Source organism: Perognathus longimembris, chromosome 2 (assembly GCF_023159225.1).
Source record: "Perognathus longimembris pacificus isolate PPM17 chromosome 2, ASM2315922v1, whole genome shotgun sequence".
NCBI lineage: Eukaryota > Metazoa > Chordata > Mammalia > Rodentia > Heteromyidae > Perognathus > Perognathus longimembris.
The window spans coordinates 14,087,709-14,111,631 of NC_063162.1; the positions used below are offsets into that span (position 1 = coordinate 14,087,709).

A 23,923-nucleotide genomic window follows, 5' to 3' on the forward strand; every position below is an offset into this window, starting at 1 on the left:
GCAAAGACAAATGGTTTAGCAGAGTTTGTAACTTCATGGCACAGCAGAAAAAGACTGTTAATTGCATTCACAATAGAAAACCCAGCTAATAATGGTCATGTAATACCATAAATACAATTTTGGCATTTTATAATGTATAAAAATTCTTTTCCAATATATCTTCTTAGTAAAGTACTTCTTAGGTTTATGTTAGCTTTTAAAATATTAACTTCATACAACTTATCCCTAAGATTGACTTGTGTAGGATATGTGGTTTTCAGTAGACGCATCTCTTAAGTAGAAAATAAAGAAGATGAAGGAGATGGGTAGCATTGAACATTTTTCTTTTTTCCCCCCAAGAATTACAATATTCAGTCATGTCACACTGTTTTTGTTATATTGAAGAACTCTAATCAATGTAATATAGCAACTTGAATCTATTTAAACTAATATGTATGAATCACAATACTGTCATATCCAGCAAAATACTGTATATGGAATCTTCCTCTCAAGATCAATGGTTATTATAATATGGAAATTCAAATAAATAGAAAATAGATTATTATTATGGTGTCTTTGGCCAGTAGAGTGTTCCAAGTAAGTATCTGTGGAAAAAATGAAGAAATAATAAAATAAAGAAAAAAATGAAGTAATGAATAATCTGTGATTATTCATGCCTTCAAGGTTCAACAATGCGGCACTGGAGAAAGCACTATGAAAAGGACATAGAAGACACACAAGTCTCTCAGATGCACCAGGACAAGACTCTATTCGAAATGGACTTATGGGTTGCTGCTGCTGCTGAAGAAATCAATGGACCAGGGGCAAAGAGATTGGGCCTTTCCAATATCATATGCCACTTCACAGATTTGAAATAGCTCAACATTCCATTATGCAAGAGAAGCGATGCTGACAATATTGAATATGTGGTGGTCCTAATACCCAAATGCCAGGCATTGTTTTCATTTTTAAAATTTTTATTGTTATTGTAAAGGTGATACACAGAGGGTTACAGTTATGTAGGTCAGGTATTGAGTACATTTCTTTGGGAACAGTGTCACCTCTTCCCTCGTTTATTTTTTTTTCTTTCTTACTTGCTACTTTATATTTTGATGCTCTAATAAAGAACATTACAGATATCAGAAAAGATTAATTAAATTTTTTACTTGTTTTTATAAAGATGATGTACAAAGGGATTACAGTTACATAAGACAGGTCGATTACATTTCTCCCAGTTAGAAATGGTTACTCTTTTGGAATGAAAAACAATTCTAAGGAAAAAAAATTATCATATGTCAACAGAGCACCATGACAAATGAAAGGGGACTGTTTTTAATACCAACTATCTCTGTTACGAATAGCATCAAATATTTATGAAAAACTTCATTAAAAAGTAACATTATGTTTACTTTTTAATTAGTTTAACTTTAGATATAAGTATTCACAAAAACATCAATTAAAAAAAAAATCTTTGTAGACCTGCACCAATAGCAAATGTGACATACCGAATCTACAATTTTCAGTACTTTAAACTTTCATGAGGTTTTTAATAGGAATAGCTGTGCAGCACCTACTGAAATAATATAAGAAAATATATTTCATGTCTACTCTATTTGTTGACATCAATATTTTCTTGAGATTAAGAAACAATAAAAAAAGAAAATGAAAACTGATTTCTGTATGTTAAAATACTCTATGTCAAAATGACATGATAAATGAATTCCTGAAAGGAAAAATTCCTTCCTATACTCCACTGTTTTCCACAAAGGTCACGAGAATTATCTTGGGAATGAAGCCCACAAATGTATAAAATAAATTATTTTTACCATTATGCGGAATCAATTATATCCTTGGGCAACAGTTCTTCTTAAAGAGAACACACTTACAAAGGATCTTTGGCTACCATTTTCTTTCCTCTTTAGTCTTTGGAGGGTGAATACAACAGGCGTTCAACACTTTCTTGTTCCCTACAGGAACTAAGAAGGAAGCAGGTAACTACAAATCCAGGAAGATACTTCCTAAAATAGGAGGCTGGCATCCCAAAATAAGGTAGTTGGAGGAGCATGCCCCAAGAAATTGGTTGTCAACAGTACTGAAGTCTTTTGAGCTCCCAATGCTGGAAAGTGGGCCAATGGAAAAGCATTCTTTCACCACCTTCCCATATTTGAACACATGATCTCCTTCTTCCAACTCTGATATAAAAAATGCACAAATGATCACTCTCATGGAAACAAGAAAAACTCATCTTTTTTTTTGTGGGGGAATTACAGCAGATATAGAAAAGCTCTAACGAATTCTCTATAGAGAGAAACAAGTACTTCACATGCCAGCAAAGACTTGAGGCATATTTCATATCTTGAATAAGTGCTTGTTCTGAGTATGTGCCTGCCAGACAGTATTTTTAAAAATGAGGAAAATTAGTCGACTATATGACCATGCAGGCTTATAGGACAGAACAAGTTTATATGAACTCTACACAAAAACACATTGTTTTGTTTGATAATTCTCCCTCAACCTCCATATATGCCAAGGAACAATCACTAGAGGAGGGCTGATTAGTAGAGAAATCACGTGTTTCCAAACATGTTTCAGAAATGTCCAAAAATTATTAGAAACTGTAAAGTTTTTTTCCTTGTTAATTTTGGGACAGTGGCTTACAGAGATGGCTTAAAGTACACGGAAGGTATTGTGAAGGTTTTGCCATGAGTCCTACGTTATTTTATGTAATTCACTTGATCATCTGCAGACTTGGTATATGTGGGTGGGTGAGAGAGGCCTGGAGCAATCCCCTGTGGATCCTGGATATCAAGAGATGACTACTGTTGACTAGCCCCTAAGCTGTATATAAAACATTATAGCATTTATTCACGGGAACTGGTGACAAATTGAAGATACGAATTACAATCCCTGAGCTTCTTTGTCCAAAAGACGTATCCACTTGGCACTTAACATATACTTAGTCAAGACCATTTAAGTTAATTAAATTAAGAAAATCAAGTTCTTCGGTAGCATTTTCAATAGCTATTGCAAGTAGTGGCCACTTCATGGCAGATACAGAAATACAACTATTTCCAGAATGTTCTCTAATTTCCCCCTTGTGTTTAAGACCCATTCAAATGAACTATTCACTTGGGGTTAATTTTTCAGAAAACACTTCACTTCTTGAGCCTCAATGTCCTTCAACGTATGAGATTGCTAGACTGGATGATCTGTGGCTCTAAAATACTAAGGCTCCCATGACTCTGAGTGCTGACAGACTCTTTTTCTCTGTAGAGCTGTAGTTGAGTGAAAGGATCAAAGGAGGGAATAGATGCACTCCTACCCCTCACTTCCAGGATGATATTTTCAAGAAAAAGTCAACACTCAAACTCAAATGCATTTAAGCAAGTCATACAGTCTCCAGTTTGCCCTAATCCTCAACATCAGACTGCTTGAGAAAGTGGTTTGCTTGGCCTCTGACATTAGCATTTACTGCATACTAAAAACACTGACAAACCCTTTGTTGCCAACATGGTTGTGAAAATCACATTCATAGAAACTGAGGGTAAACTTACACCTGCTCAGACACATATAGTAAGACTGTGTGGGTCTGTGGCGTGTGTGTGTGTTTTAAAGCAATTATGATTTAACATTATCTTCACAGAAAGCTGAGTATGTATTTTATTTTGCTTCAGATGATCACATCTATCATTAAGCAATTTAAAAAAAAAATCAGTGCTACTTTTATCAAAGTCAAAGTAGCAGAACCTCCCCTCAGTTACCTGGTTTGCTGCAGATAATTAACAAACACTATTCCCAGAGCTCAGACATCACTCAATGAAGCTGTGCCACCAATAATTACACTCTGGAATGAGCAGGTACTATGTAAATTGAGGTTGTTAAACAAAAGAAGCCATGTTAATTACAGCTTCATTCAAAAATGAGAATGAATCCATTCTTTTTTATGAAACAAGACCAGAACAGCAGGAAGGACATCCTTTTCTTACAATTCAATAAGGAATGTAAAAAGCTAGGCAGTTGGAGCAACAGAAAACCTGAATGGACGAAACTGTCAAAACACATTCCAAAGGCTCACTTGTGGAATTTACCAAACATGCGTCTACTTAACAGACAAGGGAGACAAGCTCAGTGTCACCCAGCTCTCCGGGGTGAATGAATTACGCATTCTAAAAAACCCCAAAGGGCTGCAAAGTATTGACAAGTGACTGGAAAGTAATTAGAAAGCCTTTTTAGAAAGCATAATGAGCAAGTTAGTCACTCTTTGTACTCTCCTGACCTCAGCACACATTTCTATCATTAACCTATAGCATTCTGATTATCTGCTTATTTAAGAAGTCACCACTGGGCAGACCACAGACTTATGTGGCTAGCAAACAGATTTTGAATTAAAACACCATTTTAGGCATTTTAAGGTGTTTTTTTTTTTTAAACGAGAGAGTTCATATAAAAAGATAAGACTTCCTATCCCTCCATTTTTTTTTTTTAATTGTGCTGGTGATACTGGGGCTTGAACTCAGGGACTCAGGGACTTCACTGAACTCAAGGATTTCACTGAAACTGAAGAAACATAGGACAATGGGTATATACAGAGAACAGATCTTACACAGTGACACTGCTGACTTTGATAATTAAGAAACACATTGAACCAAATGTGGAGGTTTGTGTCTAGAATCCTGAGATCTGGAAGATTGTGGTTTGAGGCTAGCCTGGGTAGGAAAGTTCAAAAGAATACTTCCCAACCAATAACTGAGTTTGGGGGTGTGTGCCTGCCATTCCTGCAATGTGGGAGGCTAAGATAGGAAGAACTGCAGCTCAAGGCAGCTGGACAGAGAGACTGGAGAGACACACTTACAGAAGAAGTGAATACGTGTGGTGGTGTATGTCTGCCATATTTTTTTTTTTTTTTTTTTTTTTTTTTGGCCAGTCCTGGGCCTTAGACTCAGGGCCTGAGCACTGTCCCTGGCTTCTTCCCGCTCAAGGCTAGCACTCTGCCACTTGAGCCACAGCGCCGCTTCTGGCCGTTTTCTGTATATGTGGTGCTGGGGAATCGAACCTAGGGCCTCGTGTATCCGAGGCAGGCACTCTTGCCACTAGGCTATATCCCCAGCCCCAATGTCTGCCATATTTGCTACAGTAGGAAGTAAAAACAGGAGGACCTAGGTCCAGGCACCTAGGCATAACAGTGAGATCTAATTGCAAAGTGGTACAAAAACTGGGTTGGAGGTATGGTTCACTGGAAGACCACCTGCCTAACTAACAAGTAGGAAGTTTCGAGTTCAAATCCTACTACTGTATCCTCCAAAAGAAACACAAAATGTTAAACTAAAGGATAATGAACAATCAAGAAATACCAGGCAAGACATCACGTTGAATATGACAGGGGAATTTGAGGACGCAAGACTGACACTAAAGGTACCTTAGAAATGATTACAGTTGTAGTTTAAAATAAGTTCAGAAGGAAAAGTTCACCTCTTCCGTTTCCCAACAAAATGCCACTTCTGTTCATTCATCTACTCCTGCGAAGGTCAACAAATACACAACATACATGACACCATTCCTTAATACAAAACATCTGGCAGATATCATTCATCTATCACAGTACTCATGTATCACATTCACACATTCATCTATCACAGTACACATCTCCCAACAGTTTCTCTACTTGAAATGCTCTGGGCAATCTACTTCAATTGGTCAGAACTGGCACAGAGGGTAAAACCCATCTACTGCCCTGGATATTCAGTACTGCCCTGGATGGATCTCTTTTCAATTGATAAACAGGAACTTGCCAATGGGTAGTTTTCTCAATTCTCCACTTTGCAGCTTCCAGCTAGTTCTCCTTTGTTAGATTTTTCGGCATCTATTTGTTTAAAAAGCAGGTGTGAGAAGATTGAAATTGGAAGGTCACAGTTTATGATAAAGATAAACATCTCGTTTCATTTATGGAACAGAATTATATAGACCTGAGAATAGCCTTAACTGAATTAGAAATCCTAGCAGTGAGGTTCAGAAGTGTATACTTGAACATTTTCCTATAAATCATGTTAAACTACACGCCGTGGACTGTTGCTAGCTCCCAACATTCTCTACCTTAACATATCTAATTCTGGTGCAGATCTTTACTCCTTTAGCTCTGGGCCTTAGGTACTTATGAGACTTACTTAAGAAAACCACAAGTGTTTCTACACTGTTTTAGTCAAGCTGATTTCAAGAAGAAATTCACCACAAATCTTAGCTCATCTTCTTCAAAAGCTACCACCATATTTCCTTCCCTTCCTAATTTAAAACATTTTTTTGACAGTAGAGGGAATAATTCATTTTGTACTATTGAACAATTCAAGCCACGTAATACAATACACATTTTTCTTTGGCCTGAATCCTAAGAAGCCCTGAATGAATAGTTGAATCCTTGATTGTTGAAGCATTTCTCAAGTTTTTCAAACAGCTGTCCACTACCATTCTCAATACACACACACACACACACACACACACACACACACACACACACTGTTTGATTTACCTCCTGGTTCCTGTTTATTGTCCTGGGTTAACTTTAGAAGAATAGTACATGACTAAATATGCACATATTTTGTTTAGTAACACTTCTAAAACATAACTTACTATTGTTTGCCTTTCTTGGCAAGCACTGTAACATTGGGAGTTTCTAAAATATAGAATAAAACAAAGCTACAGTTGTTTCTAAATACAATAGAGAATTTATTAGACTTCATTGGCAAGGCTCTATCTTAAACCTATGAGCATAATTCTAAGAAGATTTTTTTTTTTTTTGCCAGTCTTCAGGTTTGAACTCAGGGCCTAAGCACTGTCCCTGACTTCTTTTTGCTCAAGGCTAGCACTCTACCACTTGAGCCACAACGCCCCTTCTGGCTTTTTCTGTATCTGTGGTGCTGAGGAATTGAACCCAGGGCTTCCTGCATGCCAGGCAAGCACTCTACCACTAAGCCACATTCTCAGCCCACTTTAAGAAGAATTTTTAATTATATCTCAATAGGCTCCATTAGTAATCTAAAACTGAGTTGTTTACCAAACTTCTGCATAAAAGTCAAACAGTAAGATGGGATTCTTTTTGTGTGTACTGGAGGGAGAGGCATGTAGGTTAAAAACCTTGGAGATGAGAAATATATTCATTCATTTATTCATTATACACAACAAACTTATTGCTTGCAGGCTGTGTATAAAATACTGTAATAAATATTTCCTTCCAAGAAAAGGTTTTAAAAGAATTTTTTGACTTCTCTTTATTGATTGTTTCATTTTAAACCAGCCACCGTACAAAGTACTTTAATGGACACTGCATTTAATCATCATAAGTACCATATGATTATTGCTAACTCCATTTAAAGACAAGGAATCTGAGGCAGAGAAAGGTTATGTAATCTGCCCCAGGTTGGCCAGTATTCAAAATCCATGTCTGATTTCTAAGCACCTGGGTCCCTAGCACTCAAACGGTCAATGTCAAGGACATTTTGGCTTAGCAATTTGGAGACACACGGAACAAACATATAATAAACCAGGACACTAGACAGTGGATGACTTCTTGAATAGCATAGGTATATGGTGCATTTTGTAAGGTCCAAGTATTTCAAATATCATGACCCATCTCTAAAACCCAATGGGCTCTTTTCTTCTTGTTAACTTTCAGAGTCCCAGTTCTCTTTCCAGGATTTTTGTGAGTCCTGAGCCAACTGTATAGAGCCAAGACAGGCAATGACCAAATGAAAAAGTGGTGATTCCTGGGGGCTGGTGTACAGCTCTGGTCTGCAGTCACCATCCACTGCACCATCTTGTTTATATCTTTATCATGTCAAGGCAGGTATAGATTTCACTTTATACTTGTCTACACAGAAGTTCAGACATCGTTGTATGCTAAGCACTGGTCTATGTGGTTAACATTCCTACAACCCTTTACCTTGTCTTTGGTCACTATAGAATTCTGAATGTCTGCTATACTCGCTGCGCTTCTTTTCACTTCCTGACTGAAGCCAGTGTGTTGAAGAAGTTTCAGTAATATACCAGATAATAATAATTGCTAAATGATTTTCCTTTGGTGAAGAAGGAACGGATTAAGTAAATTTTCTTAATTTGGATTCCACTCTATTCTTTCCTGACTCCATCCTTGGAGGAAGAGAAGAAATTTGCCACTCACAGCCCATTTCTTTCTGTTATGTTCATCAGTTTTCCATCACTATAACTAAATACCTGAGATAATTACATTAGAATGAGAAAAAGGTTGTTTTGAATCAGAGGGGTGTGTGTGTGTGTGTGTGTGTGTGTGTGTGTGTGTGTGTACATGCGCGCTGGGCCTGTAGCCTGAACTCAGGGCCTGTGCACTGTCCCTGAACTTTTTTTGCTCAAAGCTCATGCTGTACCAACTTGCGCCACAGCTCTGCTTCTAGCCTTTTGGAGATTACATGGAGGTAACTGTTTTACAGGCTTTCCTGTCCCGGGTGGGGGGGGGGGAGGGGGACTTTGAACCATGGTCCTCAGATCTCTGCCTCTTGAGTAGCTGCGATTCTGTAGTCACTGACATCTGGCTTCAATCAGAGTTTTGGAGGTACCACTTTATGATTAGTTGGACCTGCTACCTTTAGGTCTCTGGTAGGGGTCAGGATAGCAATGGTGAAGAGCATGTGATGAAATCAACTATTTACTTCAGGGCCAGGAAGCAGAGGAAGAAAAGGAAGGGGCCACAGTCCCCCCAAACCCTTCCAGGGAATCTCGCTAAGAACCTTCCATTGGGACAAAGCTTCTGAAGGTCTTTTTCCAACAGTATCATCTGATGACTAAACTCTTAACACATGGGCCTTTAAGAAACATTCTGCATCCAAATGTAGCATCCCCCCTTGATACAGCAGTAGTGTATGCTCAGTTTTTAAAAGTTACCACTGTTATTATTTTAATATGGACACTTATAGCTTCATCTAAAAAATGACTGGGATCATCAGCTACTAGGGTGGCTGTCCCAGAAAGAGAAATGAGGTTACCAACTTATTTTTTCCCATCCTGGGGCTTGAACTCAGAGCCTAGGTACTGTCCCTGAGCCTCTCTGTGTTCAATGTTAACACTCTACCACATGAGCCACAGGGCTACTTCCAGCTTTTTCAGAATAGTTTTATTGGAGATAAGAGTCTCGTGGATTTTTCTGCCCAGGCTGGTTTTGAACTGTGATCCTCAGATCTCAGTTAATGTTTTTATTCAACAAAGACACTGAGATATTGCCAACTAATCTGTCACAGGTAAAATCTTAACACAATGTCACCTAATTTGAACTGGAGATGTGGCTCAAGAGGTAGAGTGCCAGACTTAAGCAGAGAAGGCCAAGTGAGAACCTAAGTCCATTAATTCAAATACCAGTAGTACTGGCACAGAAAAAAAAAAAAAGGAACCAAAGTCATCTACTAGGTCACCTGAGCATACAGGAAACTCTATGATGAAAGCGCTGCCCTCCATGCTGGCTTTCAGAGCCCAGGAAGAGACCTCTCCCATTTCCCCACAGCTGAATACAGTAGATCAGCTGGCCTTGAATGTTGGTTCAGTAGTGTTTGAAATTGTTCAGTATGTAGAGGAGACACAATAACTTCTTTGAAGAAATAATTTAAAAAGTAAAGATTGAGACAAAGACTTATTTAACCTATCAAAGCAATTAGACATAAACAAATGAGAATAGCACGAGTCATAGATTAAAAAGTCAAGCCTAGCCAAAAAACACAAGAAAAAAATAATCTTTCATGTATTCAACGTAAGTCAACCTTCGAAAAATAGGAAGCTCATTTTAATTTGAGAACCCTGTGCTAGGAAGACATTTTTTTTTCATATAGAGGTGGATGGCTTTTCCTCCTATAGATGCATTTGAATTTATGGAGACAATGCTTGAAGAGATCAAAGAAAGCATCTGAAACCCTCACCTAGCAGAGGTGTGTGCAAGGATTCCCTCCCATTGTGTCCAGCATGCAACCGAGCCCATAGTAGGCACTAAATTAATATTATGCAATATATAATGCAATAAACCCCACTTCAAATGATTGGTAGAGGTTCAATTTTGGGGGCTGATTCACCTTGACAATCTAGATAACAACACAGAGTGGAAACTTTCTTTTTCTTTCTTTCTTTTTTTAAACACAAACAGAAAACTCAGGAAGCTGGTGAACAGCTCAGCAACCTAGAAACCGGCTGTGCAGAGCACTCTTTGAATACGAATTAGCAGTGGGTAATGGCAGCATATTTATGAGGTCTCTTGCCGGGTCCTTTCCTCCTGTGAATGCTGTATAATTCATTGCGTACGCCCTGACCCCAGTGCGCTCCTGTTCTGACAAATCATACTTGATTAAGACAAATCTTTATTAGTTAGCTAGTCAACTTCCCCATTTATCACTGGCAAATCCCATTCTCCTCTTCAGGTGCAGAAAAAGTGACAGAAACCTGAACAGAAAAAAACAAAACAAAAACCCAGCAACCTCAAACAGCTCAATAAAAATAAAAATATTTGCTACACACAGCAACTAAAACAAGAAACCTCAAAGTCTCAATAGATGAGTAAACAAAGTATTTAACAGATTTATATTACTATACCCAGTGACAATCTCAAAACCACTCATATTTTACCTAGCCTGAGGGGCTGTTAATTAGACTTTTGTCTCTAAAGCACACCAGATCCTAGGATTTGTCACTGGAAAACACTGAACAGCAACTCTTGACAAGGTTAAAAAATTCTCTGGTTTCATGGACATAGGCATTGGCAAAAACCATTAGCTTTCATTCCTTAGTGAAGGCAAGAGACAGAGCAAGATGGAATGAAAATGAATGCCATTTAAGTTGATTTTTCATTTCTCAGACTTTTCCAAATATGCTCTGACTCCAACAATAAGTCACCAAATTGACCCAGATGTGCAACCGATATGCAGTTTCAATGTTCCCTTTAAAAGCAATGCAGACAATTACTTTATTAAAAAATTCTATGGGAGAGCCTATATATTCTGCACTGAAGATACATAAACCAATATATAAACTGTAAGGAAAGCCACTTGCGTGCTTGACAACTTTAATGAAATGCCACTTAACACTATATGGTGCACCTATCATAGTTTACATCATTGATATCCTTAAGTGTTAAATAGAAAGCAACATTCAAAAACATTTTGCACACTGGGGCTGTTTTCTCTTTGCCAAAAATTTCCATTTAAGAAATGTGGATACATCTTGAGAAATGAGGTCAGAACTTGGTATGAGAGACTTCAAAAGAACACCTAGTGCAGTGGGAAATAGTGTGTTGATGATTTTTATAAGCAAACTGGCTCTGGTTATATCTATAGATTCGGAAGAGATCCTGACTGAACAATCCCTCCCCAATCCACTGTTTTTTTTATTTTGATCTCAAAACAATGAACAATTATTCCAAAAGTGAAAAGTGTAATTGTCCTTTTGGAAAGTCTTTACTTTATTTTGCGAGTGGGACAGATAGTTAAATACTTTATAATAAAGCCACAGAAGTAAAGGGAAAAATATGAAGTTGCTTCTATTATTCAGTGGATCCCCTAACTATTTTTCTTGGAAAACCTGAGAATGAACTGATGACAAAGGTTAAGCAATATGCTGGTGAAGGAATATATTGTTGTTGTTGTTGTTATTGTTAACTTCAAATAGTTGTACTAGGAAGTTTCAATTTAGCATGTCCACTTGCATACACAATGCATCTTGATCAGTCACCCCTTCTATCATTGTCCTGTGCGGAAGCAAATTGAAGGTTACAGGTGCGATTAGAATTCAAGTCAATTTGCCATTGAGAGTCAGTTATGTGGCAGGTACTATAAAGACAACAGTTACAGCATAGCCACTCATACTCATGGGGACAGAATGACAGGAAAACCACCACAACAAAGTAAAACATTGCACAAGCATGAAACCCAGGAACGTGTCAGATCAGCTAATAAAAACCCGTTACCCTCCATAAAATTTCTCATAGTCCTTGCTAGTCTCCAAGAATCCACATTTCCTGACTCTTCCTTCAGGCTTCTTGGCTCCACACTCAGACTAATCTGCCTATCAATAATGTTGATATCTCCTGACATGATTCGAAATCTCAGTGTCTGCTGACAGCTTAACTAATTGATCCTCTATTGTGTGTCTCAGATTCTTTTCTAACTCTTAGAAGATGAAGAAAAATCTATGGAAACAATGCTTCCTAGTTTTTTTTCTTTCATTCTCTGTTGCTTCAGGATGTACATTTTGCTGACTTGAAACTAGTGGGAGATGATATACATTTAAAACAATAGAAAAGGTATTTGGATAATCCATAAGAAAGGTTTTATTTCTGGCAAAGAGTCAGGTAAGAATGTTGAAAGGCAGTTGGTCCAGCTGTTCCTAGTTACAAACACGAATCTATCAAATGGCACATAAATGATCAGTGAAGATAACCAGTCCCCATTCCTGGCAATATACTTGTGTCACGTGACTGAAAAGGCAATATACAGATCTTGGTGGTTCCACCAATGCTTAGTACATAATTCAGTACACACTTCATGAAGACATGGGTGGATTGATGAATGAATGAATGATAGAAAGATAAAGTAGAAAAAAAGATGTATGAAGAAAGGCAAACAGGGATAATATCAAATGCAAGAAACACTAAAAGGTTCAGAAGATGGTATCAATAGACTTCTAGAACTGAGTGGGATTTAGAAGTTACTTACTTTGCTCATAGCTGCATTATATCATCTATCTATCATTGTTCTATGTATGTAATATATCAGGTAGAACTTGGATTAAAATCCAGATCTCTTTTGAATTTTTTATTTGCATATATTAACTGTACAAAATATGACATTTCCCCCATATAAGTATATAATAATACACTTTAATCCCATTCATCCCCAAATACCTTATCTTGATCTCTCTTTGCAGTCCTTTGGGTTACTTTCCTTTTTCCAAATAGTCTCTCCTGTAATTTTGTGTCATAAAAGAAAATCTACTTCTAATACCAGTATACATGGTTTCCAAAATACTCAGATAAGATTACAGAGATAGTGTAGGTACAACCACTGGAAGGTGATACAAGAACATCATCAATAATAGAAGCTACAGATACACATGGGACGTTGAAAGTAGTTACAACTGTGATATAGCAACTACAAAAGCAATACTTGCAAAACTGTTGGGTGAAAGTGAACTGAACACCTCGGGGGGGGGAAAGGGAAAGGGGGAGGAGAGAGGGGGGTATGAGGGACAGGGTAACAAACAGTACAAGAAATGTATCCAATGCCTAACGTATGAAACTGTAACCTCTCTGTATATCAGTTTGATAATAAAAATTAAAAAAAAAAAGAAAATCTAGATTTCTCTGACGAGAAAAAATGGAAGTTTGGGTCTGGTTTAACACTGTAACCTTTCAGTTCCATTCATTTTTGGACAAATGACACATTTTTTGTTCTTTTTTATGGTATAATAAAATTTCAATGTTTTCTTTCCCCTTCATCTGTTGATGGGCACCTAGGCTGAGCCCATAACTTGGCTATTGTGAATAGTGCCATAATAAATATAGGTGTCTAGGTGTGCCCACACACAGCATACTATTGTATTGCTGACTTAGTTCCTTGGGTATATAACCAGAAGTGGTACAGTTTGGATCAAACTCTATTTTCAGAGTGGTTGTTTTTTCAGAAATACTTATATCCATTCCCATAGTACTTGGACGAATTTATCTTCTACCAACAGTATATTCTGGTTCCTTGTTCCTGTATCCTCACCAGCATTTGATTAAAATCTCATTGCAGTTTTGATTTTCATTTCCCTGACTGCTAAAGATGTTACATGTTTTTGTTTGTTTGTTTTTTTAAAACTATTTATTGGTCATTTGAAGTTGTTTTGAGAACTATCTGTTCAATTCATTTACATCTTTATTGCTTAGATTATGTGTTCTTTTGTGGTTAATTTTGTGCAATCTTTATATATCCTGGGTATCAAACCTCTGACAGATGAGTAGCTGACAAATACTTCTCCCTTTCTATACGCTATCTCTTCATTCTGAGTAATTGTTTCATCACTATGTAGAAGCTTTTTAACTTGATGTGATCCCAGTTGCCAATACTTGCTATTATTTCCTGAGCTATTGGAGTCCTACTCAGAAAGTCATTGCCTATGCCTTTATCTTGAATGTTTCTCCTAAGTTTGCCTCTCAACTTCTTAACACCTCATTTCATATCCCATGTAAAATGTAATACACAATCAAGAAATTCGAGACCATGTAGTTAATGTGGATTTCTTATTAGTCAATGAAAATGGCCCTGGGGCACAGTTAAAATAGCCCTACACTTCTGCAATTATGGGTGAAATGGCAGAGAGGCTGATTTCTTCCAAAGGATCCTACAAAGCCTTGGTCCATCTCATCATTATAGTAATATGATGAAACTAGAAGCAGAAAACACACGTACCCATTTTTTACCCTATAATGAGTGACTGGGTTAAGACAGGTGGCAGGAGGGAAAAGGAATGTGCCTTTTCCTCATAGTTCACTTATTTATGATCATATTGAATTCTGGGAAAAGAAGCCAAGCAGAGTATATGCTTAGCTATAGTAATCAGATTCCTCAGTCATCCTACAAATATTTACAGAATGTGCTTCCTGAGAACCAGGCCCAGGAATAGAAAACCACATATGACATCAGATGATTATTGTGAGCTATTAGGAAAACAATGGTTCTTTGAAAAGTGAAAGTCATAAAGATTTAGTATAAATTTCACTTGGTTCAATAGTTTGAGGTTGTCTCCTCATAAAATAGTTTCATAGGGATGCTTCAACTTACAAAAAATTCCTAGAAATTACAAGGAATACCAAATGACTGTACTGTTTTGGTGCTGTGTTTAACTATAATGGAAACAAAACTACTCCTTACTGCAATAAGATTTTGCCATTGCATTTCAGGGTGGCAAATCAGTATTCTCTGATATTCTAATGCAAACACTGGGCAGAGAAACAGAATTCTGCTGCAAAATTTTCAGAATGTGTTAAAATTGATGTCAATGTCTCAGTAATTTCACAGTTTAAAAAACAGTTAGAAATGTAATGACTACACTACACTTGATTAAAGCATTTACAGCTCTAATCAAAAACTGACAGCAAGATCAAAGATGTTAACTTAAATCTCTCCTCTAATTATGTTTAAAATGCCACACCTCAGGCCTGTCTCTCCTCTTCTTTTTCAAACCAAATTCTGCTTAAGAAAGATCTAACACTTCTTAACAGTTCATTATCCAATAAAACTATTCAAAGCTTAAAAGCAATCTACACAATTAGTCAGGACCTCAGGGAGTCCACCGGTAGTCTTTATTACAGGACTTCATATTAAAACACCTTAATTATATTTGTCAAATGGATTTCATTAAAACCCATCGTCACTTTAATTTTCATATTTTGACAGTGCTGGCATAGGCATTATTACCACCTGCCAGGCTAGGAGCTACAAACAAAATTGTCAAATTCCTTCAAATCCTAAGCAGTTTCTTTTGTACCTGACTGATATTTTCCTGTGTAGGGGAAACTATCACAATTAGGAGAATTAAAATATCCCTACTTAAATTCAACTCTGAATATATATGCTCCCTGCAAGTACAGGAAAAACAAACTATACCCGTGCTGGGCTGCCTGGCGCAGAGAGCATGATACACACACTTTGCCGTGCATCTGAATAGCAAAGCCGAGACATCAAACAGAATGCACTATGATTCAATCACATCACAACCATCAGGACTTGAAAGCCAGGACATTTTTTTTTTTTGCCTCCTATTCATTATGCCACCATATTTCATAAAATATATGATATTTCTGGTCATTCGCTTGAGATTCAATTGTATTTTTATTTGCCACTGCAATAAACTATTGAAATAGCAAATGGAAAAAAAAAACCCACACAAAAAACAAACCTTTTCTTTCTGGCGATGCTCAATGTCAATAGTGATGCAATATTTGCAAACATTTTCTTAATTCTGCTAGTTATGTAACTTTAGGAAAATGCATGTAAGTGTATTAAGAAGCAAAGCATTCTTGTCTGTTTTTCTCAGGATTCTCAAGTCTAGTAGCATATGTAACACAGAAAGAGAATTTCACAACAATCTTCCTTTTAGATTGTAGCACATAAAATTTTTTGAGTATCAGGGATAGAACAAGAATAGCAAAAAGGAGATTTTTTTTTTTAAACCTAACAGACTCAGAAGATATAACAAAGCAGAAAGGTTTCTGGCTTATGTCTAACACACTTCAGGGCTTTGTACAATGGTCTCAAGAGTAATAATCACCTTGCTTTATGAATACTTTAAGTCATAGTAAATGGTCTTGGATTGTTTCGAGGGGAGCTAGAATTTTAAAAATTTACTTACCAAATCACAAGCCATTCAAAAATCATAAATGATCACTGATTTGTATGTCTCAAAATTTAATAAAATTGAAATAGGAAACATGCTCAGAGAATTATGTGTAGGGAGAATACATTCAAATACAGTTCCAATGTTACTGCTTTCCAGAAGCCTTTCACAATCAACTTTGATGGCAATGTTTCTCTTTCTTTCGGACTTGGATCAATTCATTATCTGTGCCATAAGTGTGGCACATATTCCCAGGCTGGATGTTTGGTTCTTCCTGTATACCCGGAGCCTAGTGTAGAATGCCTAGTATTGAACATGCAACCACTGTCTAATAAAAAATGACTATCTGAGGTCCTGCCTGTCTTCTCTATTAGACAGTAACAATTCCTACATAATGGAGAATGTCTTAATCTCCCTGCACCCAATGTCTCATAAATGGACATTTGGTGTACATAGCTACAAACATGCATATATGTACATAGTATGTTTAGGGGTATATGTGCATATATGCTGTCATACTGACTTCTATGAGCATACATTTTATTTTGAAAAGCTCTGAAATTAATAAATCAAAACTTATTAATGCCTTTAAATGTTTTTATGAATCTGGTGCCACCATCCTTCACGTGTTTCTCACCATTCCTGGGATCATCCTTTAGCAGTCTGCCTAGGGAGGCTGGTAACTAATGGGCATGAAGAGGGGATGTCAGAGGAACATAACCCAGACACTGCAGGAAGCTCCTCAGCTGCCAGACAGCACATTCCATTGCAAACAGTCAATAATTTATTTGAAGCCATTATTATTAATAATCATAGAACACATAGATTTTCCTCATTAGGAAAAAAAATTGGTACAATCTACTATTTTAGAAATGTTCCTAGAGGGATACTTCAAAAATGAGGCCAGATACATTCTGCATTCTGGAATATTTGAAGTTTACTTGATATAAATAGAGATCTACAGAATCCCTGCTGACACCAAAGTTACCAGGCACATTATATAGGTTTATGAATACTGCATTCATTACATTTTAAATGCAATATCTGTTAACTTAGTACTAAAGAATTTTTTGCCAGCATTAACACTGTGCTATGAATTGGTGCTCATGGGCACCCTGGTTCTGAAGGTCATTCACAGACGCTAGTGTGGTCCCTCTCTTTCTGATGTCCATTTAGATTCAAGTGCAGAGGTGACCAGACACTCGACATGGTCTTTACAATGGGCTAATATGGGGTCTAATGCAGGCTGTAAGAAATAAGCCCTCGAAGCAGAATAATAAAAAATAACTGGAAGTTTGACTAATCTAGTGTTCTCACTGGCAACGGACAACTAGTGAATGGAAAGGTACATTTGAAGAGGAAGGGGGTACTCAAGGTGATGGCTAGAGAGGGCCATTGAAGACTGACATTCTCTAAGCAGAGCTTGGTAGTGAGGCTAGGGTTTCTTACCAATTGCTGCTGGAATTTCTGCACATGACTGTGTCCACATTAATGAACTGCCACTTCTACTTCTTGCCAAGGTCATCTGCCCTCCTAAGCATACACTGTCATGTATATCATGTATATCATCATAGACCTTTCCTATGGCCTCCAAACTCCCTCCAAATCACCAGCTTTTGAGTGCTGGTGGGGCATCTTAATTTTTCTGCATTGAGCAAAGCAAGGAAAGCGGTTATTCTGTTTTCTCTCTTATCGACATCACGTTTGGCATGTTGGCGCGATGCGATGGGTAGCAGGAAAGTAATGTGGACATGAGGGATCACAGGAGCCTGCAGCAGGACTGGAAGGAGAGTTGCAAAGGCTTTCCAAGTGCATGATCAGAGAGAAAGCCTGAAGTGCCCAACTGACAGCTCAACAAGTCTGCTCTGATAGTGCTTTTTTGCAAAGGGAGAATCTTGCCTTCTGTGATTGCCTCCAACTCCCCTTTTAGTATGATCACTTTGGAAAGAAGATTGGTTTTTCTCTAACAGTCTTAAGACAATACAACTTTGCTTACTATACGTTTGAAGTTGTAAACAAGCAGCCAATCAGATTTCACCCTTAGCCACAGCTGAATCCTTCCCACTGAGTGATTTGGAGGTGGAAACCACCTCATTTGTCAACATCTCTCTGGAGCCCAGCAAAAGACACCAAGATCTGTTTCTGGACAAAGAAAGCCCTGTGTTGTGCGTCAGGCTACCCTGGGTAGGGAGTAGGGCTCCTACTCCCACCTATGCACAAGAATGCTCATTCTCTTTATATAAAACAGTAACTGCCTACTTCAATAGTTGCTAAATGTTAGGTCAATATTTAATTGCTCTATTTTTTTTTTGTACTAGAAGTCATACACTGGACCTTTAACCTAGTACTTGAGACTTTGTTATTTTTTTGTTTTGTTTCTTTCCCCCCACCCTTAGAGGGTTGAGAACCTTCTTACCTACCTCCAAGGCCTGGCAAAGCCTGTCCCCCAAAATTCTGGTTTACTCATTTTCCATTGTGAGGACAGGGTTTTACACTTCATAAGCACAAAATATTTTAAAGCCTTGATAGATGTTGCTGTTTAAAGCCATCTTAATACAATATCTGCAGCATTCTGTCATATATTTGCAATACAGATATGAAGTACATAGATTTTAACATGCTGGATTTTTAAGTGAACAACTAAAGATGAAATCTATTTAGGAGATATGTCTAAATTTCATGATCTTAAATCTTTAGACAAAGAAAAATAAGTTCAGCCTTTTATTTTAACTTGAAACGGCTCCTGAATGATTACCCTTCAAAGTCCCCATGAGGTGGAAGGCAATGATTTTTCCTAATAACCATGTGAGTGAAGAAAAGGCACACAGAAGGGGTTACATGACTCTCCGACAATAATAGGTATGGGGCCACTTTTCAGTACAGAAAATTAACATAAGCTTTATGAGGAAAAGTTGAGCTTCTGGAAGCTGCAGCAGAAAAGTTAGTAAAGATTTAAAGTAAAAATTTATTTTAATGGCAAAACAGTTAAGGCTAAACTGAGCTTTCTTTTCTTTAACAATAATTCCCATATTATACATCTTTTCAATGTCAGCAAGTTTTTAATATTCCAGTACCAATTCACAGTAAACAGAATTGTTGTCATGCCTCCAGAAACTAACTAAGTAAGACATCAGTATTTCCAGGCGGCTCTATGGCTCTTAAATGTTAAAACTTCAAAAGGTCATACCATGTCAGTTCTTAAATATTTCAATGAATTGGGCAGCTCTTTGAATACTTTTTATTGTTAAATTACATTAACAAGTCAGTCATGAAGCTTCTAGATCTGAGTATACCAAAATGATGATGGTAATACAAAGGGGGAAATACAAACATTCCCAAAGACCTAGCCAGTTTGAAAATCTGAAAACATCACTGTTGCCAAATAGCTATTCAATTAGTAATTGTCTATGTGATTCATCAAAAAAAAAAAACACATCAGAAAATCAAAGGCTCCTATAAGTCTAAAAGCTCAGTATTTAAATAATATTTTGCTTTTTATGATCATGCCAACTTTGATTACACATTTTACATTGTCAATGAAATTTGGTAATAAAAAGAGAAAGCCTTAATTGAAATGCTTGTAAAATCCTCTTACTTGGAGAGTTTGTGTGAGTTGATTAATTAAGAGACTTTCACAGTTTTCATATTGATTGCCTTTGTGTTTCTGAACTTCATGTCTGTTGCTCATGTGCAGAGAAGAAGTAAGAAATCCTGGATATAACAAGATGTGGGATTTCTCACACAAGTTTCCACTTTGATAGACTGAGAGTTTTCCCCTCCCTTTTTGGAGCATTTCTCTGTTCTCCCATTTTGTAGGAAGAAATAGGCTTTTAAATGCTGCATTTTTTTTTTGCTTCCATGTTGTAATTTCTCCAAACGTTTCCAGTAGCTAAAGTCAATCATTAGTACAACTTTATTAAGCTGTTTAAAAACAGAAATGGAATCCAGTCAGTAAATGTTAGCATCTCTGTATCTCTGTACCAGAAAATATTAAGGAAACAGAAATTTCTGCCCGCATTTGCATGTGGAAGTAATTGGCACTGCGATTTTTGAATGAACATCAGGGGAAAAAAAGGTTAGGAACATGGGAGACCAATTTATTTAATAACAGAATTAAACATTTGTGTAGAGTATCACTAAAAAGTGTTTCATGGAGTTTTTTGGAATAAGCTCTATTTCAAAACAAAGGAAGTGAAATTGGTCTTTGGTAGTTTTGATTAGTCTTCTTTCCTCTCAGAATTTAGGATACTATCATAAGATAAAATAAATATGTAGGGTACCATTATAAAATAAATTAATTTAAAATGTCATTATAAGATGAACTTACAAATTTTCTACTGTTTGTTTAGGAATTTTCTCCATATGCCAAGACAAGACACTTCTGTCTTCTTTTGAACATTTCAGCATATTTGTCCAGCATTATTTTTTCATTCTCTTTTATCCCTGGGGCTCTCAATGTTTAAATAGCTCCCTCCCATGTAAAGCTTTGCACCGATATCGATCAGCCTAGGCTAGAAGTTACTATGAGGCATTTTCAATAATCAGCCCAGCTGTTCAGAGAGCTTCTAGAATAAAACCCTTAGGTAAACAGCATAATGCATGGAGAACTCTGTGCCAGCAACTGGACCTTCCTGGCAATCTCAAGGATTGCTTCTAATGCTTCACCAAACAAAGAACTTAATTCCGACTTTAACAATGGAGGCCATAGGGTAATTCAAACAAATCCCACCTTTGATTCACATGTGGAGAGACTATAAGGGGTACACCAAACATGCTTACATATCTGATTAATTCCAAGGCATTTTGTGTCAAATAAGCCATTTGTACAGAGCTCAAAAAGCAACTGAATGCAAGGTAATTTGGTAGCATTAACATTTTACTCCAGAATCCTCACATTCAACATTGGGTGTATTTACTTAGCTCTTCTGGGCCAATTATATTATCTATCTTTATATAATATGTAACGGAGAGCACAGAAATAATGGTAGAGATATATATTTGCTTTCTACTTTTGTCTCTTCTTAGAAGTCAGACACTAAAAAAGAAGAGACTTTTGCATAGCTGTCCTAATTATGATTTCCTGCTGCTATGCAGCAAGGAAGTCTGAAAAGAAGCACTGGAAAACAAGAACAACAACTCTGACACGGCATATAAACAATAAAGGAAAAACAGCATTAGGTCTCCATGCAGTGTAGCTCATAATGTTCACACCCTTCCACTGAGGGAAGAATAAACATTGTAAAAGTAAATAGTTTTCAAAATAGATGGCAACTATGAAATCCTTTTTTCTTCCTTCTTCTTTATTGTCAAAGTGATGTACAGAGGGGTTACAGTTTCATACATAAGCAGTGAGTACATTTCTTATCCAACTTGTTACCTCCTCTCTCATTTCCCCCGCCCTGCCTCCCTGCCGCGCCCCCCCCCCCCCCAGTTGGTTTACAGCAAATGATTTTGTAAGTATTGCTTTTGGAATGGTTTGTCTTTTTATCCTTTGTCTCTCGATTTTGGTATTCCCTTTCCCTTCCCTAGTTCCAATATATCTTGTGAGTCTGTTTAGCTTTTAGGAAAAGAAAACAAAACTAAAAACCATTAGGCACAAATAATTTCTAATGTTTCTACTGGAAGTGTTAAAAAAGACTTTGAAGTCATTTTTTTTGTTTTGTTTTGTTTTGTTTTTTGCCAGTCCTGGGCCTTGGACTCAGGGCCTGAGCACTGTCCCTGGCTTCTTCCCGCTCAAGGCTAGCACTCTGCCACTTGAGCCACAGCACCGCTTCTGGTCGTTTTCTGTATATGTGGTGCTGGGGAATCGAACCTAGGGCCTCGTGTATCCGAGGCAGGCACTCTTGCCACTAGGCTATATCCCCAGCCCCTGAAGTCATTTTTAAATGTTAAATGTTTTTGTGTGGTTATGGTTATTCTGAGATACAGTGAGTGAACTGAGAGATATTTCCAGGTCCTGGAAGAGCAGATCCTCTTCTGACTTCAAAAAAACCCCACCCCCCAAAAAAAAAACCCTCAAACTTATTTTAATTTAGTTGTCAGGGTGATGTACAGAGGGGTTACAGTTACATACGTAAGGCAGTGAGTACATTTCTTGTCAAACTTGTTCCCCTCTCCCTAATTCTTCTCCCACTTTCCCTCCCCAACCCCCTAAGTTGCCCAGTTAATTTCCAGCATACTGTCTTGTGAATTTCACTGTTGCATTGCTTTTTGCTTTGCCCTTAAATCATAGGAAAGAAAAATGAAAGAAAAAAGAAATAATTTTGCATAGTACATTAAAAATAACATCAATTTGAAAAACTCTTATTTCCATATCTTGGAGTTCATTTTGATTAGCATCATCTTATATGAGCATATGTACATAGCTATTAAGCTACTGTGATCCTCTGCTAGGACCATCTTAGACATATACTAATTATTACCAATGAGAGAAAGCATAGAGTCTGCTTCTTTGGGTCTGGCTCACTTCACTTAGTATGATTTTTTTTCCAAGTAGTTCCATTTCCTTACAAATGAGGCAATGTCATTATGTCTGATAAAAGCATAGACTCCCATTGTGTATATGTACCACATATCCATTCATCTACTGAGGGGCATCTGGGTTGGTTAAATCTTAGCTATGGTAAATAGTGCTGCAATGAACATGGTTGTGTGGGTAGCTTTAGTATGGTCATTTGTGATTATTTGGGTAAATGCCTAGAAGTAGGATTGCTGGGTCATAGGGAAGCTCTATGTTTAGTCTTTTGAGGACCCTGTACATTGCTTTCCAGAGTGGTTGAACAAGTTTGCACTCCCACCAACAGCATAGTAGCTTTCCTTTTTGGCCACATCCCCACCAGCATCTGTTTTATTATATTTCTTGATAATGGCCATTCTAACTGGGGTGAGGTGGAATCTCAATGTTGTTGTTTTTTTTTTTTTTTTTTTTGGCCAGTCTGGGCCTTGGACTCCGGGCCTGAGCACTGTCCCTGGCTTCTTCCCGCTCAAGGCTAGCACTCTGCCACTTGAGCCACAGCGCCGCTTCTGGCCGTTTTCTGTATATGTGGTGCTGGGGAATCGAACCTAGGGCCTCGTGTATCCGAGGCAGGCACTCTTGCCACTAGGCTATATCCCCAGCCCTCAATGTTGTTTTGATTTGCATTTCTTTTATGGCCAGAGATGTTGAGCATTTCTTCATGTGTCTGTTGACCATTCTTATTTCCTTTTCAGAGAAATCTCTCCAAGTCTTTAGCCCACTTATTAACGGGGTGGTTGTTTCTTTGAGGGTTGGTTGGGGAGGGGGGATTTAACTTTTGCGTCCTAAGTATATTTTAGACATGAGGTCCTTGTCTGTTATATGGCTAGTGAAGATCTTCTACCAATCTGTGGGCTTTCTATTTAGCTTGAACAGGTTTCATGGGTGTCACAGCAAAAGTTGTATGAAAGCAGGAGCTCTGATCTCCTTTACATTTTCTGGCTCATATGAACAAAGGCATCTCCACAGTTACAGATAACAGGCAGCAAGTAAAAAGTCTGGCAAGTGTCCTTAAGAAATTTAGCTTCTCCAATGCTTGTCTCTTCTCTGCAGTCTATT

The 23,923-nt window shown here is 37.5% G+C and overlaps 1 protein-coding gene across 4 annotated transcripts in view; it reads right to left on the reverse strand.

The window, feature by feature from the left end:
- Window positions 1-23,923, reverse strand: part of Vti1a (vesicle transport through interaction with t-SNAREs 1A) — a 312,552-nt gene that overhangs the window by 132,843 nt on the left and 155,786 nt on the right. The gene's annotated exons all lie outside the window — the stretch shown is intronic.